Source organism: Adiantum capillus-veneris, chromosome 25 (genome assembly GCF_014529385.1).
Source record: "Adiantum capillus-veneris isolate H3 chromosome 25, ASM1452938v2, whole genome shotgun sequence".
Lineage (NCBI taxonomy): Eukaryota > Viridiplantae > Streptophyta > Polypodiopsida > Polypodiales > Pteridaceae > Adiantum > Adiantum capillus-veneris.
This window is the reverse complement of record NC_140955.1, coordinates 43835698-43855922: the sequence shown is the minus strand read 5'-3', so window position 1 is coordinate 43855922 and position 20225 is coordinate 43835698.

Sequence of the window (20225 nt, the reverse complement as noted above, 5' to 3'; positions counted from 1 at the left end):
ATCCCCTCTATCCAACATATGTCATGGCCCATACTACATTAGATAAACAAAACATATGTGAATCAAACTCACACCCTCCTCAACAGGAGAAGCACTACCTCCTTCGTACACTAGTACGGCCAAAGGTTCTTAATGTCTTGTAGCATGCTCTTTCTTTTTTAATTTAAATCCACGCAGCGTGCATCGAGCGCATGATCCCTCTACTAGACTTAGTCTCGCTCTTCCCTCATCCCCAGATGCAACCAATCATGCACATTCTCATCAAATGAAGCATGCACTCATCTCACCCTACCTCACCTTGGACTTGTTCACTCACCTGCCGATTGGGAGAGAGCATTTTTTTATGTTTTACATATTTTTTATTTCCTTCAACTGGTGCCCCCCCCTAGAGCCGCCGATATTCTCATACTAGCTACATCCATATTTTATTGCGTAGAATCTTCCCAGATACATTCTTGCTTCTTCTGGCATAGCGCACAACAAAAAAATTATCGTTCACAATCTCAGGTTTGAACTCATATATACCGGATTCAAAGTCTCTGCTTGTGTGCGCTACCCACCCTATCCAGTTGATTTCAATGCTACCAAGTCATCCCTTTAATATAGAAAAGAAACTCAACAAGCCCTTTTGACCCCTCATATCAAGACGAATTTGGGATGGCCAGCTGCTCTGTTGCTTGTTAGCCCCCCCCCCCCCCCCCCCCCCCCCCCCCCCCCCCCCCCCCCCCCCCCCCGCGCAAAGTGTCTATGCCTCGCCCCCACGCCAATCGACATTTGACGGCTCTTTCTCTCTGTAATAAAAAATGGAATTATTTTTCTAAAATTGTAGGAACATACTTTTTTGGAGAAAGTACTAATTGAATTAAAAAGAAGAAGAAAATACAAGCACCCCTATAGACGGATAGGGGTTATGCTATCTGCAAGAGACTTATAGACCAAAATAAGGGATATACATCAAAATGAAAATGAAGAGAAACATCTTAAGATCAAATACATTCTAGAGGGCTAATAGAAGGAGAAAATAATTGCTCTCCATCTTTGCCATCTAAGGGCCCTTTGAAGGTCTTTGACTTACATCACTGCAACTTCAGTAATCAAACCATAAAGTTCCTTCATAGCTCTAATAAAACTGATAAACAATGGGACAGTAGATGGGGAGTGAGGTCTCCCAAAAAGGGCTCGGTTCCTTTCCAACCAGATATGCCACAAGAGGACCCCTCTAAGGTAGGTCCAGAGAGGTACATCAACAAAACCGCATTCTCCCAGAAGTAAGGATCTCCAACAAAACATTGATGCTTTAACGCTAAAAAAAATTGAAGCTCTGATTTGAACAAGATGTTGAATTTTCAGTGCACAAAAGGACGAACCAATGATTCTTCGTGACAGTTGCACCTTGGGAAAATACCATCTACTATCCCCAACTTCTTTACTTTTGCACCTGTCCAGACACCTTGATGTAGGATGAGAAACATAAGACAACTATGTTTTATGGAAAGAGGGTAAAGATAACCCCCATTTGAGGTTGAGCTATTTAACCAGGGTTGGCTACATAGTGATCTCAAAAGCTTTAGATCTGGGAGAAAGAGGCCGATTGGCCTTTGGCACATCTCTACAACTAGTCTTGGAACCTATGACATCTTACTAAGACCAAATCTGCACATTCTTGAGTGATTCAAAGCTTTTGGATGAGCTCATTAGCAGTGAGAAACTCCCCTTCTTTATAGACATATTTCCAATATTTGATTCTTTCTCTTAAGCACTTGTGCACCTTCTTGGATAGCTCCCACTCTTCTGCATGGCCAAACCATCCAAACAAATAGAATCCTAGAGCCATAACTGAGTTGAGAATTCCTAGATTTTGGGAGGGGACCACCTGGACTTTTGGATGTTCCAAGCCTTCTAGAACCTACAAACAAGATTAGACCCTCTAGGGGTGAAATAAAATTTTGAAGTTAAAAGTTCATGAAGAGACATCCCAAGCCACGCTCTGTAACCCTTCAAATTGAATAGGTTGATCTTTCTTGATATAAACAACCCAGAAGTCATAAGAGGAGGCTACCCTCATGATCCATTTATTGGCTAGAGTATTTGAGAGGTGTTGGAGATTGAGAGTCCAATCCCCCTCACTCTTTGGGACTACAACAATTCTACCAAGAGACTTTTGATATTTTATAAAACTCCTCTGAACTGCCCAAGAGAAACTTTCTTGTAAGAGTAAATACACTTTTCGATTGGTATTGGGAAGGAGATCAGCAGGACCAAAAAAAAAAAACCAAAATAGATAGTAAGTAGTGATTTAAAACAAGATCTCTATCAAATATATTTGATCGATGGTTCTACCAAGAGAGGAGTTTCTTCCTCAATCTTTCCAAAATCGAGCTCCATTTGTGGTTGAAGGAGACATTGAAGCCCATTGGTATGCCTTGTAGCCTAAAAATTTGACCACCTTCATACTTTGCATCTAGCATGGACAATTATGGTAAGCAGGGACCTTCTGAAACCTTGTAGCTTGTTTTAGCATGATTTATAACAGTTCCACTAGCCAAACAGTAAATGATAAGGCAATGCCAAAAATTCTCAACAGATTGATGGTCATTCTTTACTAAAGCATTAGGGTCATCTACAAACTACTGGAACAGTAGCCATCCATCTGAGACAAGGATGTCAATAGCCTTTAGCTTACCTTGATGTATAGCATCTTTGACAAGACAACCCAAAGCATCAAAAGAAATTGCAATAGTGATGGTGACAAAGGATAGTTGTATCTAATAGATTTGTGGAGAGGGATAGTTTTAGTAAGAGTATCATAATAGAAATTTTGATTGTTGCGTTACCAAAAAGAATGTGAACAAAATTTGATATCTAAACAATCTTCCCAATCCCATGTCATAAAGGCTTTGCAAAATAAATTCCCATTCAATTATGTCATAGGCCTTGTCAAAATCATTTAAAGAAGATAAAGTCCGGATAAGAATCCTCTACATGTTCCAATCCTTCCCATATAGTAATTATGGCATCCATAATGAACCTCCCCTTAATAAAACCCTCCTATTCTTTCAAAATAAATTGATTGATAAGGGGAATGAGCCTTCTAGATAAGGATAGCGAGAACATCTTATAAACAAAAATCAGACATGTGATTGGTCTCTAATTTGATAAGTCATCCCTTGAGCCTTTCTTATAAACAACCTTGACAACACCAACATTAATGGAAGAGGAAAGAGAACCTACAACTAGGGCTTCTTGATAGACCAGCATTAGGTAAGGTATAAGAAAATCTTGATAAGTAAAGTAAAAATTATTTAGAAAACCATCAATCGCAGGAGATTTACCAGGCTTCAATTTTCCAATAGTTTCTCTTAATTCCTCTTTTGAGATGGGTAAGTCCAACAATTAAGCCACATGATCTGGCATTGATGTTTTCCTTACCTGAGCTATTTTGGGTCTAGCATCTATGATATCCTTATTTCTATGTGGAAAAGGACAGAACATATTGGAAAAGTAAGCCTTGGTAATTTCAACATTCTCCTTATGGAAAGATGCATGTCCACCATCTTTATTGATCACGTATGGCATGAATACTCTACATATCAGTGTCTATAAGCATGCCAAATTTGGTCTGATTTGGGCTCAGAACTACGATCGCGATTGGTGTACCTAAGTGCCAGATTTTGACCAGATTTCATCTGTGGGATCCTCAGGTACTTACAAGCATAAAAGTCTAAAGGACCTAGAGCTAGATACCTCAAAATACCTGTCAAACCATCTGAATACAGATCCAAGTCAAAAATTGTTAAACTGGCTTAGAAATTGACTTTTGGTAGACCAAAACACATCAAAACTGGGAAGGAATCATACAGAGGGATAGCCGGTACACAGGACAATCCCATGTATCTCTCAAATCCCAAATCAAACATCACATTAGGAATATTTTGAACTCATTTTTGGACCTTTTAAAAGTGCCACATCATCAAAGTTGTACAAGAGAAAGCAACCCGGTAGACCCCTCTAAATATTGCTTAGAACCCCATGATATGACCTATCATTGGAAAGTTCTTGAAAAATGGATTCTAAAGAGCCAAGGTTCAAAAATTTTGGATGACTTCTATGAAATTTATGTTATTTTTTTTCAATCAGCCAGGTTTTGTTACCGTTACGGTAATCTAAAATCACCTTTTTCTAGATCTACATGAAGGCAATGTCCGATACATGCATGCTATATATCAATAGATAGCATTTGAAGAGTAGATTCTAAATATCCAACCTCTGACAAGTTTGGATTTTATTTGCAAAAATTTACCGATCCCCACTTTTTGAAAGCTATGCCACATCAACAATTCTTACAAGGCCCATTTTTGAGTCCAAACTTTTCCTAATGAAATCAAGTCAAACTGATAAATTTGGGAAAACAGACACTTCCAACCAAGAAATGGTAAAAACTTAACTTTTTTGAGTCCAAATACAAAAGTGTCTGGCAGGTAGTATTAAAATAGCCTAGTGAACAAGCTGGTGAAGTTTCATCTAATTTGGGCCCAGAACTACGATCGCGATCGGTGTACCTCTGGCCCAGATCTAGCTCATTTTTGACCTGTTCATAGACCTAGACTATTTAAGATACCAGGAGTTGTCAAAAATCAAATTGGACATACTGTCAATAATCTGCAAGCAAAATTGTGTTGAGATCATTTTGAAGTGTTGAATCTGCTGCCAGTTGGAATGATACAGTGATCTCATAGCCATCCAGTGTATTCATTTGCAGAGACCGATCAAGTAACAATCCATGCAGTCGCGCAGGAATTGGAAGATCATTCCATTTCTAGGTAAGAGGTTTGGATTCAGTCAGTAAATCCCACTTTCTTCATGTTTTTGAGATCGGGAAAACAAATCAACACCAGACACCTAAATTTAGCGGTTCAAACAAGTGTTGCATCAACAGAGGAGAGTGTAAACCAAGGGATAGTACGACCGTTAGAGCCGATCCTTGAAGAAGGCATCTCCGATACTTCTTCAAAGAGATCTTTTGAGTATTTCACAAAAGACAATTAAAACTAAACGGAAGAGAAAACATGGAAGCAGGACCATCAGACCCCTCAGCCACATTAAAGCTATTGTTCATCAAGTATCAATATGACAACATGCAAGGTGCCAACATATACAAAGATGGTATGGACCGCTACTGTGTGAAAATAGAAGATAGACCAAGTGAGTTCAGGGACTTGGTGCATGTGAGCTATAGCGGTGATAGGTACCTAGATGACGAGGATATCATGTACTTGGTAGTCCTAAATCCTAACATTGTAGACAAGTGAGGATTGATGGGCACAAAAGCCAAAATAGACAAGGAACATGAGGAAAAGGCACCAACAATGAGCTTACCTAATGCGAGGTTAAGGCGAGAAAACGAAATGTTGAGAGTCAACATGGATAACGTCTACTTGGGGTTATACAAGTATGATAATGGAGAGCAAGATCTCTATTATAGATGCGAGGAACCCTACGTGGGGGAGATGACTGAGCGAAAAAGACTTTATGTCTTCACCTACACAGAGGGAGCGGAAACGAAAATTACCGCATACGACAAATATGGAAGACGATATGCAGCAATCGATAAAAAAGAGTTGGAAGGATATACGTACTTTGGGGGACCACTTCACCAGTACTATGTCACTCCAAGCCCACTAAGACCAGCACCTACAACTGTCGTGCCAGAACCGTTGACCACAGGTGGAGGGAGGACTCATGTAGCTGATTCTTTCAGTCGACCTCATTATTCGTTGCCAAGCCCCATGGGAACGTTACATTCCAGAGAGTCAATGGCTACGAATCGAGGTAGTGCAGTTCCTATCTCTACACATACGGCTGTAGGTCCGACATTTGCAGCCACCCCATCACATTTGCCTCCTAGTAGTAGATTTGGGGCAGGGGAGCCAACGAGAACAACCTACGACCTCCATGATGCATGAGAACGATTAAGTCGAGACACGAGAGAAATGAGATTGACCGCACACCATAGACGGATCAAGCCATCCCAAGTAGCGAAGTGCATGCCGAAGAAGTATAGCGGATCGCGGGATCCATATGCCCATGTATCACTCTTCAAGCAAGTCTTAAGAGCAGAACAGATCACTGATTTCCATACTCAAATACGAGGGATTCGGGATGACCTTGGAAGGGACGGCCTTAACATGGTTTCAACCTTTAAACCCTGCAACTTGCCCGAATATTGAACATGTATTGCGTGAGTTCGCAGAAGAATTCTCAAAACGGGGTATAAAGCATAATACTGTATCGCAGATATATGCTTTTAAACAAAGGGAGAATGAAAAAGTGAAGGAAGCAACCTTGAGATTCAAGCAATACATTGAGAGATTCCCGAGGAGGGAATTACCGCAGGATGAGAGATTGTCTATGCTCTTTGTTGAAGGACTTAGGAATGAAACCTTGAAAAAGGACCTTCACTTGAAAGCCTGTAGCACGTTTCAACAGGTTACAAGGGAAGCGTTATATCTTGTCGACAACTGCAAAGCATATGGAAAAGTGTCAGAGGATACTGATTCAGTAACCAGTGGCTCTTCATCGATCAAAAGCGAACCCTCTACCAAGAAAGATGCTCAGGCGTCCTTGATGCCGACAACTGATCAAATGATAGAGGAGGTAACGAAGAGAATGCAGCAACATATGAGATCAAATCCGGTGATGAGACAGTCTCAGACGAGGAAGTGTGACATATGCGGGGGGATCATCCGACGCCATGGTGCACACAACAGCCGAAAGCACCAGTTGCGAATGGACGAGTACTGAAATGGTGCGCCATAGAGCAAAAATGGACAAATCATAGCACGTAAGAGTGTTTTTATAACAAAAACTATGTGAGGGAAAGACCGTATGGACCTCCAGCAGGACCATCCCAAACACCTCCTCCAAGATATCAAGTTGGACCAAATATGAATCTGGTAGCAGGAGCAGACAGACCTCAACCTGTGTTGGGTCAACAACCTCCATTACCACCATAGGAAAATAGAGCCATGATTAGGTATGCTCAACCTTGTGAAACATCACCAGGAACAAATAGTACACTTCAAGTTTCTTATTATGAGGAACCGAATGAGCCTTACGCAATAGAAGATCAATATTTGGTAGATGAAAGAACGTTAATGTTCATTGCGAACCAGAATTACAAACCAAGAGGATATCCTAATAAAGTAGGACAACCTATGGGACCACCTCCTCAAAATCAACCACCAATTGGACAGTGCTATAACTGTGGAAGTACGAATCATTGGGAGCGTAACTGCCCTTTCAAAGGTGAAAGAGTGAAAATTTTTGGGTTTTGTGACGGATGTGGTGTGAATCACATATTGCCAGATTGCCCAAAGAATCTGGACAACAAGGGAAAAGCAACTATGAATATTGTGGGGGTAATACCAAGTGCAAGTAGCGGATCAAAAACCGATCCCATGATCCAAATCAATGCAATAACCAGAGCCCAAGCCAAGGACTTAAGGAAAAACGAGCCCTTAGAGGAAAAGGTCGAGTTGCCGATACCCACAGAAAATGAGAGTTTATCCATGAGAACTCAGCGAAAATTCTGGAAGGCGAAACGAGACAGGATGAAAACAAGAAGATTGAACACCCAAATTGCCATGCAAAACGAATTGCATGAAACAAAGGAGCAACTAAAACAAGAGAGAGAGAGAGAGAGTAAAACTGCTGAGGTTAACAACAAGCCGAGGAAAGCTTCCTCAGGGGGATCAGTCTTGGTTGAGAAAGTGCTAGAGCCGTTAGATGCTCTATTACAAGCATACGAAGCAAGGCTAAAAACAAACCAAACCTTAGAGCAGAGATGGTTAACTTATCCTCAACCAAAAGTGGAAACCAAGCGTTTGGACATGTGTAAACCCCTCATTGAAACAGCCCAAGCGTTGATGGAACCTAAGGAGGTTAGAACCCCAGAACAAGAAGTGTTGATTCACAAAGAGCGAGAAAAACTAAAAATCGATGAACCAAAACAAGTAAACGGACCCAGACCTAAAACGATATTGTCACTGGATCATCGGGTGGTGCCAAACACGACTGATGACACCAAGTCAATGACGATAATGCTAATTCCAGAAGTTGAAGAACAATGGCCGACGTTACAGTCTGCTCCAATTCCTGAGATTAACCTGGATAACGGATTTTATCCAACCGATATACAATTGCTGTATGGGGATGCGGGAACGGAGATTTCGGTGGAAAGCAAAGCCCAATCCTTGAAAACCCTGCCTTCATTTATAGGTGAACATGAGGCACAATCGGAGATAAGGTTAGTTCCATCCCAGATGAGAACTATTCCACATATGGTTGACTCAAAAAGTCTTCAAGAGATGCTGTAGAACCTATAACATGCACAATCACGTTGTCCGAACTCTTGAGAGTCAGACCACACTTATGGGAAGACATGGGGAAACATTTGGAGCACAAAGGAGTAAAGATTCCTCTTCCGACAAACCCTACGGGAGAAGAAAACAAACGGGAAGGTCAACCCAAAGCCCAACCAGTGCCCATAAACAAGGTCAGAGATTACTGTGAAGGCGAGGAGGGTAATACAACCTTAACTATTGAATATCAGGATATACAAACGATAGCTATCCTAAACAGTGGAATGGGAGTGGCGATTGCTACAAAGAAAATCTGGGAGAAATGGGGCCGTCCAGATCTCAAGAAAACGAGAATGAAACTGCAACTCGCAGATGGGTATGTAGAGAGACCATTGGGAATCCTGGACCAAATAGTTGTAACTTCGTGTGGAATTAACTATGAGCACACCTTTGCTGTGGTGGATTTCGAGAAAACGAACAACTTTGACATTACTTTGGGACGCCCATTTATGCGTCAACTCAAAATGATACAAGATTGGGGTTACGACCAAATCTACCTAAGGCACGAAGAGCTAATAACAAAAATCAACATGAAGGATCACAGATACAGAGACGTTGCAAAAACACCAGTGCAAGAATTTAATTCAACCACTGTAAATGAAAAAGAAATACCTGCATGGATGCAAACGAAAGCGCATGTCTGGATGTGTGGAGCATCTGATTGTGGAGACATAATCAAAGAGGAATGCGTTTTGGAAAGATCCGTAGAAGACGAGGCTTATCTCCCAGAACCTTTCCCGGAACATTTATTTGAGCCATTCGGGTGGACTCAAATATTGTCAACCTTGGACGTATGTGTTAACAAATGCACACCTACAAAATTTTGTGAAGAAGAAGGATACGACCTAGGAACGTTGAAAATGGCTAGCGTGATCCTTGAGTCAGGATCGGAGAGTGAGGAACAAGAAGAACCACCACGTGAGACCGAGTGTAAAAGAATAATTGATGAGATATCTGTAGTGAACGATAGGAATCAAATGGAGGAGGAATTCACAGATTCACTAAGCGGTGACCTTCCATCACTGGACGATGAAATCCAACTGATAGAGGCTGATGATGAGAGATCAAGTGCATCAGAGACGAATAGAAAATACAGGTCAAGACAGGATAGGTTTTACGAGTTTCCTAACCAAAAACCTAGTCGACAGGAGCGGTATAAATCCAAGAGAACAAGAAAATCAAGGGCAAATAAGCATAATCCGATGCCTCTTGTCAATGACAAAACGGGATATCTAAAGCTTGTCAAAGCTGATGATCGTGTCAAAGACGAGGTCACTGGCCGGTTTATCAAAACTAAACCGTGGAAAAACAACAAGAAGAACAGACACGAAAAGCAAACAACTAAGTCACAAAAAGGGGGGAAAACAGGGTCTGGAATGACCAAAACAGAGAGAAAAACAGAGTACAATAAGCTCAAGCGAACCGTCAGAGACATATGGACGACTGACTTTGAAACAAATGAGGACACGAGTTCTGACAAGATAGATGCACCGTCCCATTATAAGAAGTATACCATACAAGATAGGAAAATCATAGTGCAACAACCAATGAGGGAATTGAAGGAACCGGGTACATCGTACGACGATCTTGAAAAAGCCAAATGAATAGATCTAGCAGAGCCAGGAGAAGATCCAAAACCTGCATATATTGCCACGGATCTTACCGAAGAAGAGGAAAAGCTTTTGGTAGCTACTCTTAAACAGTATAGAGATGTGTTTGCATGGTCATACAAAGATCTTAAGGGGGTGGATCCAAGTATCCGTCAACACACAATACCCCTTAAGAATGACGCCAAACCCAGCAGACAACGTCCCTATACATTAGGAAAAATATGAACCCTCTAGGTTCATAGAGATGTGTTTGCATGGTCATACAAAGATCTTAAGGGGGTGGATCCAAGTATCTGTCAACACACAATACTCCTTAAGAATGACGCCAAACCCAGCAGACAACGTCCCTATACATTAGGAAAAATATGAACCCTCTAGGGGCCCTTTGGGATTAAGGTTAATTAGAGGCCAGCCAATGAGAAGAGGGTGGTGGACACACTCTATACCCTTAAAGATGTAGGGGGACAAAGTAGTTTTACACTTTTTAAATGGGCTCTTACCTAGTGAGAAGGTGGGGTGGGGGGGGGGGGGTGGGCCATATGGAACCTCCAACTTCCCTCCTTTTTGATCCGGTTATGAAAAAATCCCAAAAATTTGAAATTTTTCAAAAATTTCAAAACTCAAATTTCATCTTCTGAAAACCCCCCTAAAACTATTTTATGGTCAAAAAAGCATTTTTTGATCTCAAAAAGTCAAAACGTGCATCCAAAAACCCTAAAATTCAAATTTTTTTAAAAACTTTAAAAAAATCTTTTTTTGCTATCCAGAGCTCCCCCAAAATTAGTTATTAGGCAAAAAAGGATTTTCTCTCTCTAGAACCCCTTTTCCAACCCCTCGGTTGCAACCATCACACTCATCCTCTACTCCAACACTCTCTCTCTTTACACCATCTCCATTGCTGCAGCAAGGAAGCTCCTCTCTCCTCCCCTACCACCTTCCATTGCCACACCAAGCAAGGCTTATCCACCTTCTCCTCCCAGTGCCACACCAAGCAAGAGTTATCCACCTTCTCCTCCCATTGCCACAAGGGTTGACCATTTTCTCATATCACTTTATCACACCTACATTGTAGCAACAAGCAAGGTTCTTCTCCTCCTCCTAGTTTGCTTTGCTCAACCATGGCCAACTCTACTTCGCAAAGGCGACCAAAGGATGAGGTCACAGCACTTGCATGTCACAACACTAGAGGTGTAGATGATGAGTGGGTGCCACAAGAGTTCACCAAAGGCGCTTGGGTATACATACAACCATCTGCTGTTGGCCCTCATCGTGTGCGGAATCGTGCAAACTTGGATCTTCATTGGAAAGGAAAGCTCCTTGGCTTCAAGAACCGCAAAGACAAGGGGACCATAGCCATTGTGCAACATGTTTTCTCAATGTCAACCATGCACTTGCAACAACCACCTTGATTTCCAACACATTGTAAGTACATGTTTTGAGAATACAAAGCTAGGTGTGAAATCACAGTGTAATGTTATTATGGATTCATACTTAACATTTGTCATGCATTTATAGTCATATTTCCATCCACGTTGGTGGAGGAGCAGCCACTACATAGTCTCTCCGGTACATTCAATGCTATACATGCGGATATTGGAGCAATAATGTTCCCGCATCTTTGCCCAACCAAACTGGTTCAAAGAAGGATTTTCTTCTATTCTCACTCCTATATTGTCCCTACTTCTACACAAGCATTTGGAATGCTTGAACCCATCAAAGTAACTTCCTTATTAAGTATGGAGTGGCCGGTCCCAGATTTGTGGTCGGTAGCATCTTTCAAGCAAAAGATGATAATGGATGTCCAAAACTCTTTGAAATACTCTAAAGCTTCTAGGTCTGTGGGCTTGAGCTGGTGTTTGCCTATTCATTGTTTTGTGCACATTTTTAAAGAGTTTGGATTTGTGGAGACTACCACAATGCTTGTATGTAAAGATGTGCATTACGAGGAATTAGGAAGGCTTTTAGAAGAGGACTGGGGTTTTGTGGAGGGCATGCACAATGGGGACCGGTACCGTTGTAAGGTTGGAGCTTCAGGTATTGGAATACGCTATTTGAAATCCCGCACCTCCTTGTACATACGATTTCACTATGATTGTTGGATGTGCAAGCTTGGAGTGTGGAATCCCTTACAGAGTGTAGATGGCGCTATTGCAAGCTTTGACATTGCAGTGAAGATGCAATGTCAAAGCTTTGACATTGCAGTGAAGATGCCCAACGATGCTTTGGAGGCAGTCCAAGTGAACAAGCATTGGACTCTCAGTAATGTTCGAGAACATTTGGTTATTATGGGTTTTGAGGCCCTTTAACAAGCACAATTTCGTTCACAAGGTCACAAGGTGAGAATCCTTCCACCACATTTTCAATACATCATGGTTTGTCGATCATTAGATGCTTATTGTAATGAATGTCCGCAGATTGGGAAGAGAATGGAAGACAAATTGAAGGTCGAGGAGGACTGGGGGATAGATGGAACTATGCTATCGATCTTATAACTTTGTAACTCTTGCAATTTTCATATTGATCCCCGCTGTAATCACCATGATTTGCTTCGGCAAATCATGCCTTTGAATATAATTTTTTGCATTGGGATGAGAAATCATTTTTTGGTGAAAGTGCCTTTTTTTTTAATGTCTTAAAAAAAGGGTACATTATAAAAGGGGGGCCACCTAACTCATTCACTATTTTCACTTTTGCAACTCCTGAGCTCCTCCACTCTCTATCCACACCCCAGGCTAAACATGGATGCTGCCACAGCCTCTGTATCTGTATCCACATCCACCCCTTTGTCACGCTTCATCCTCTTCCTCGAGGACACCAAATACAAAGGGAAGTTGGACCTCCACACCTTTTTTACTCGTCTCCCTGACCTTGACGCCACAGTTGTCCTTCACATGGATGCATTTGAGGAGATTTCTGCGTTCATGGAGGAGCACATCATAAAATATTCTGTATCTATCCCCCCACATGCAGGGATCTGGGTGCCTTGCGATCTTTTGCGCTATATACACAAAGGTGATCGCCCATTCGCCAAGCGGTTGCAATGATTCCAAGAAATTGCAACCAATGCACGCCATTACTTGGACGAGCAAGCCCGTGGGGTGTCAGTGCTCAAGAAGCGCAAGTTGGGGGTGGAGTACCTTTCTCGGCTCGCAACATTTATCTTCTTGGTGAGCGAGGAACCTGATTTGGAGGAGCTCCGCTTACCACACCTTCAAGTTGGGTCCTTTATCAAGGACACCAAGGAGCAGCAGGTTATCCCCATGAACCCTGCAGCGGAAGGAAAAGCACACCAGCTCGAGTACCCTAGGGGTCTTGAGGAAGTGGTTGAGAAATCCATAGTTGCGGCTGGCCCTAGTGACACTCCAGTGCCACTACCACTGACGGATGTGGCTATCCCATATGTAGAAATTAGCCGCTTCTCCTCAGTGTTAGTGGATGGGGAGGAGTTTGTGTTCCTGCATGATTTGGAAAAATCATTTGGCCTGCGCATGGATGAATGCTTGAGCGTGCTATGCAACAGCAGCAAATGTCCCTTAGACAACACGCTAGATGCCCTAGAAAGCAAGCTCTTGCCAGATGGGGACTCTGTTGCTGACACTATTGCAGTTGTATGTGCGGAGGTCCTGGCAGCAGAGCAGTTGCACGTGGCTGATGAAGATTTCCAAGCCACGCAAGCCAAGGTTGAGGCTGCTAGGATGCCTATGCCATTATGCAACCTCCCATCTGATGATCCAAAGCTTGTATCTGTGGTGCATGGGACCATTGACTTGGATGCAAAGGGCAACAGGGAGGAGGATGACAAGGAGCAGGAGGTAAACTGTATCCTAATTTTCATGTTATTATTTTATCCTTCGTTGTCTTTTTTCTCAACCTTCATCAGTTTATGACAGGATGTTGTGGAGGTTGATGATTTTGCTGCAAGGACGGGTGGCAAGCGGACGGGCTTTGGACCTCAATCTTCCCTTGCGCATTACCTCGGACAACTCCCCCTTGGCGATGTGGCCATTATCCATAATGAATTTACTCCCCAAGCCCATTTTATGACTTGGTCGTTAAAAGCTTTGAGCAAGTTTTTGTGTTTGAGTACCATTGCTCAAACTGCGCATCAAGTGTTCCTAGTGCGTAGATCCCTTGTATGCACAACGTTTGGCACTGGCTTTCGTGGTAAAGTGCTTGCCTAGATAGGGATACATGCTTCCATTGGCTCAACTGACCCAAATGCCATAGCGCAGTCCCTCTTGACTGGGGAGTTGCCTTACGCGCAAAATAGGCGCCAGGAAATGGTCAAAAAAATTCTAAACTCCTTAGATACATGATGTAAAATCACCGTGCTAGAAGGAATAAAAAATATTTGAAATTGTCTCTCTATATTGCAAATTCTTTTCAATCTGATTTGTCAATCTTGAAAATTGTTTCAATTGGTGATATGAATTGTTTTTTGACTTTGTTATTTCAAGGTATGTAATTGCAGTCAATTTGAGTATAATTGTGATTTTTAAGTACCCTAGGGGGTTAGATTAGCCTATAAGGGGCAAAAAATGCCTAGCCACAAGGGCGCGCAAATGGCCCATCCATCAGTTTTGGATGGGCCATTTGCGCGCCCTTGTGGCCAAGCATTTTTTTGCCCCTTATAGGCCAATCTACCCCCTAGGGTACTTAAAAGCACAAATTTATTGCAATGGATTGGTTTTGCATCATTCATTTAAATGCAACCTTTTTATGGAAATTCCAGTATATGTTCACACTCAAGGACACTAGAAAAGCTCAAATCAATTATGAAATGAAGTTTCCAGCAAACTATCACTTGCTTTAGTTCTACCTACTACACCCTTGCACCAAAAAGTCAAATTACATTGGACACTTGGTTTCCCAATATGTTATTTGTTTTGATATCCTATAAGGAATTCAAAGCTTGAAATGAACAAAAAAAGGTGTCCATAAGGATCCATATAAAATATTGATGCAAAACCAATAGGTTTTAGTAAATTTGGTTATTTTAAGTACCCTTGGGGGTAGATAAGCCTACAAGGGGCAGAAAAATGCCTGGCCACAAGGGCGCGCAAATGGCCCATCCGTCAGTTTTGGATGGGCCATTTGCGCGCCCTTGTGGCCAGGCATTTTTTTGCCCCTTATTGGCCAATCTACCCCCTAGGGTACTTAAAAAGCACAAATTTATTGCAATGGATTGGTTTTGCATCATTCATTTAAATGCAACCTTTTATGGCATTCCAGTATATGTTCACACTCAAGGACACTAGAAAAGCTCAAATCAATTATGAAATGAAGTTTCCAGCAAACTATCACTTGCTTTAGCTCTACCTACTACACCCTTGCACCAAAAAGTCAAATTACATTGGACACTTGGTTTCACAATATGTTATTTGTTTTGATATTCTATAAGGAATTCAAAGCTTGAAATGACCAAAAAAAGGTGTCCATAAGGATCCATATAAAATATTGATGCAAAACCAATAGGTTTTAGTAAATTTGGTTATTTTAAGTACCCTTGGGGGTAGATAAGCCTACAAGGGGCAGAAAAAGGCTTGGCCACAAGGGCGCGCAAATGGCCCATCCATCAGTTTTTGATGGGCCATTTGCGCGCCCTTGTGGCCAGGCATTTTTCTGCCCCTTGTAGGCTTATCTACCCCTAAGGTTACTTAAAATGCACAAATTTACTGAAATTGACTACAATTACATACAGAACTTGAAATTACAAAGATAATAGACACAGTAGACACAACTGTTGATCATATTGTCATTGGAAAGTCAAATCATTACAAAGATAAGGGTGTGCAATACAAAAAGAGGGGTAACTTCGGCTAATGCTCGAAGTCTCGTCGCAATCGTCGTGCAAGCTGCATATCTTTTGGCTGTATTGTCACTCGCTTTGCATGAATGGCACATAGGTTGGTATCTTCCAACACTGAAATGATGTGGGCCTCTGCAGCTTCTTGAATAGCCTCTAGCGCTATTGCTTGCATCCTATACTGATTTCCATAGCTTTGAAGCACTTCCTTCACAGTGCGAGCAAAGGGGGCGCATCGAATCAAGAGCTCCGTCGTCTTCTGGTAGTGGCGGATTTCTGCAAATGCCCTTGCTATTCCTCGGTGCCGCTGTGGTTGTCTTGGGGGCACTTGCACATTCGCTGGCGGGCGGCGTGAAGGCTTCTTGAAAAACTTAGACTTGCATCTGTTTACATGCTTAGGGACTGGTTCTGCAGTTTGTTCTGATTCTTCCTCTTCCCTTGGTTGCCGATCTTGTCGTGTGGGGAGAGCTCCCTTGCCTTGAGGCAATGTCTTCCCCCCAACGGCCACCCGGTGTGTGCGCGGTATGTTTTCTTGCAGCCATGGTGTCTCACTCTCTGATTCGGTGTCTGTATTGACCACCCGAGTCCTGGATGGTCCTGCTTGTGATTGGGGGAGCGACGGCTGCTCCCTATCGGACTCTGATGTTTGCTGGCCCTCTGCTTCTCTCCAGCGCTGGGCACGTTGCTTCATTCTCTTTCTAGGTGTTATATCTTGAGGAGGTGGAGATTCAACAGTCCTTGATGACTCTCGTGCCCTACCACCATGCCCACTACCAGAAGAGTTCTTGGAACGGCCAGGTGTTCGTGGCCGTTTTCTTGTGCCTTTAAGCCATGACGGCTTCTCACATCCTTGGAGGGTGTTTTTGTTGGCAGGCGGATGCTCTTTCGCGGTTTGTTTGGTGCGCACCATTTCGTTGGTAAGAGCTCACCTGTTCTTAAGAAATGAGTGATTTATGAGAGCATGCAATATTTATAAGGGCCCATTTAAAAAGGGCCCTGTTCACACTAATTTTTTTAAAAGAAGTATTATTTTTTAAATAAACATGTCGCTAAGAGCTGGACCCTGCGTTCACGTTTAGTGACTCGCGCAGTATCCACTTTGATCCTTGTCGCACTTTGCATCGCCGCCATGCAGCATGCTTGGTGGGACCTTGCGACATTTGCCACTTGTTGCTATGCTCTTGACGACTCCATTTGCGCACTTCAATAGCAATCTTGGATTGTCGCGTACGCTCCATTGTGAGCTTACGAGAAAATGTTGTGCGAAAAAACCAGTTGAACATCTCCTCCAAATAATTGGATTGCACCATTCCACCACCATGTCGAGTGTTTTTGAAGTACACTCCCCTTGCTCGATAATGGGACTTCTCCATGCCTTGAGTGCTAAAAATTTCAAGCGATCTATACTTGTGCATAAAAAATGCACCATGCGCAAACAAGATATGCTGTTCACATGAGCAAACAATCCACATTAGTAAATAAAAACAATCCCTTGTAATGAATACACCATGAATGACTTACCATGTAATGTGTGATGTTATTTTCACCCCAAGAAAGGGTGAAGACCTTGGTAAAATCCGCCAAAGCTTCTTGAAATGATTGCCGTTGTTCTTCTGTTGTGCTGTTAAGGCTCATAAGCTTGACCATTTTATCAAAATGGGCCCAAACTTGCTTGCTCTTGTTTGCAAGCTCGCCATTTGAATCATTGTCAGTAGTAGCTTTGCATAACTCCTTCCAAAGCTCCCAAAGGTTACCTGCCTGCTGGTTGGAGCTACTTTGAGCATCATATCGACTTGGCTTTCCTTGGGAAACTTTCTTCAAAAAGTGTCTAGCTTTTTGTCCACTCATTGACACTTGTTGAGCAATTTCATGGGCCTCCCCTGTGTTCTTTGCAGCAACTATAGACACATTTCCACCGTGACAACCAATGGAATTCAAGAGTACCTCCACTCTTTCGATCGCTTCCTGGGACTTTTCCAACGGTTTCATTGTGAAAGCATAGTCAATGTGGAGCTTCAATAGCCTATCAAAAATACGCATGAATGCGTGTAATGTACAAAAATGTACATTCGATAGAGGAAATTGAAAGATTGGATTCCAAGTGTGGTCCTTTTGATCACGGTCTGGGGCATTGAGCATGGGACATCTCAGAATAGATGCTTCCCATTCTCTACCTTCATCTCCGACATCATGACAATCTAACCCTTGTTCTCCATGCCCTTGCCATGGAAGCATGTAACTGGCATTTGCAGTGCTCTTATGTGATTTTTGTCCATTAGGTTTGTACCCTCGAGTGCAAAATGGACAAGGCATGAGAGAAGAAGCCCCGTGTTTGCAGCCAAGCAAACACTTTATGGTCTTCAAATCCCCACCTAAGTGCCACTCCACATCATAACTACCAAAGCCCTCAATCTCCAACTTCTGACCTGCAATTTGGGAGTGTATTACTTCTGTGATCCATGGAGTTCTCTCAAAAATCCACGAAAGTACTCCATTGGTCTCTTTGGGCACCTCAATAGCACCCAACCACCAAATGTCTTTCTCTGATTGCACGCTAAAAGATAGGGTGGGATATGGCTCGACTGAATCCCTTCGCTTGGTTTGCAGAAGGGCCTCATTCATTAGAGTGACACTTAGCCTCTCTAACCTTCGGCCTTTCACTATTTGACACTCATCGAGTTTCAGCACAAAAGCGACTTTTGTGCCAGGCACTACAAAATAAATAGTGCTAAGACCTTAAACTTTAGCTTCTATGAAAAGAATAATACCAAAGAAAAAAGTAAATTGTGTAACCTTCTTCAGGTAACTCGTAAAATCTAAGCATGGCTTCTTGAAGCCTTCTAAGATGCACGAAAATATTGTTCCACATTGTGTAAGGAAAGCCCTTATTTGAAGGTCTTATGGATTGTTTCTTACCTTTTCCCCTTGTCTTTGTTGCGCACGAAGCATAAAGGGAAGTTGGCATTGTGTCCTCAATGTGTAGGTATGTGCGGGAGAACACATCTTCGTTTGTGGCCTTCTTTGCGAGCTTGACCTTGTGAGGAACGGGAAATAGGTTTTTCACAATGCCATGTTCTTTGAGGGCATCCTTTAGGAGTTGAAAAATAGCCTGATAGGCTTTGGTGCTGATTCCAGCCTCATCACAAGCTTGTTGAACGTCATCATCATTAACCACATTTCTTAATTTACGCATAAGGTCCTTGGTGACTGCATCCTTAATGTGCTTACCTCCAGGTGATTGTAAGATAGAAATAACGTCCTCGGTATTGAGACAACTAGTGAGAAGGTTGACTCGATTATCTTGGCTTGTTCCACCGCATGCCTCCTGGATGAAGTTTCTAGCAACAAATAAACATAAATGTTAGAAAATAGTGTGAAGTAAGAATGCAGCATGCAAGTAAAGACCAAATCACCTTGTGGCTGTAACTCGTCGTTTGCATGCTCCTCCGGAATGTGCAAGAGTTTCAATGGATGAATACGGGTGTTTGCGTTCCCTTGCACCAAGGGGTGTTTCTTTCAAGTATGTGATGGTGTTGGTAAGCTTCTGGATGTGGGACTCCTTTTCTTGCATTTATTGTTCAAGACTTTTAACTACCCTCTCCGAAGAGGCAACACTCTCTTGTAATGCCGCCGTCTTGAGGTGAAGAGCTTGACATTCGTGCATCCACATATGCAAAGAAGCACCTGCACCCATACACAGCCGCTTACAATAGCCTAACAAGCCAGCTTCTCCCCTCCCAAGACATTGAAGAAATGTGAAAAGGCTATTAAACGGTGGATGGAAGCGGCTTATAGGATCGTAAGGGTACAAATGGCCATCCACCCAAATGTCAACATTGGTCTCACAAGCGGTGCGACGTTCCTGTGATGACCTTTGATCACCTTCACTAGTGGTCTTCGGTGCAAATGCCGTGGGTAAGCGAATATGTATGCTTTTGGTGTGCGGAGTACGTGGTGGTGGAAGAAAACCATTTGTGATGTCCGTGAGCACCATGGAAGCTGTTGCGTGAGGAAGCAAATGATGAAAAGATAGAGGGGGAAGGGTAGAGAGGCCGAGCAGGATGGGAGGAGAGAAGGAGGGAGGGAGGGGAGGGAGAGATTGGGGAGGAGGAGGAAGGTAGGGGCAGAGAGGGAGAGGAGAGGGAGAGGGAGAGAGGAGGGAGGAGGGAGGAGGATGAGAGAACAAAATGTTTATTACTTTTTGGGGGAAAAGATTTTTGAAGAAATGGACTTTGTAAGCTTGTGGGTTAAAAAATGGGTCAAAAAATGATTTTTGGATATGTATATATGTTGGGAGGGAGTTTTAAGTAAAAAACAAATAAAAATGAAAATTTAAAAAAAAAGTCAAATTTTGACTCTTTTTGACCCACGGAATTGCTGATGTGGACA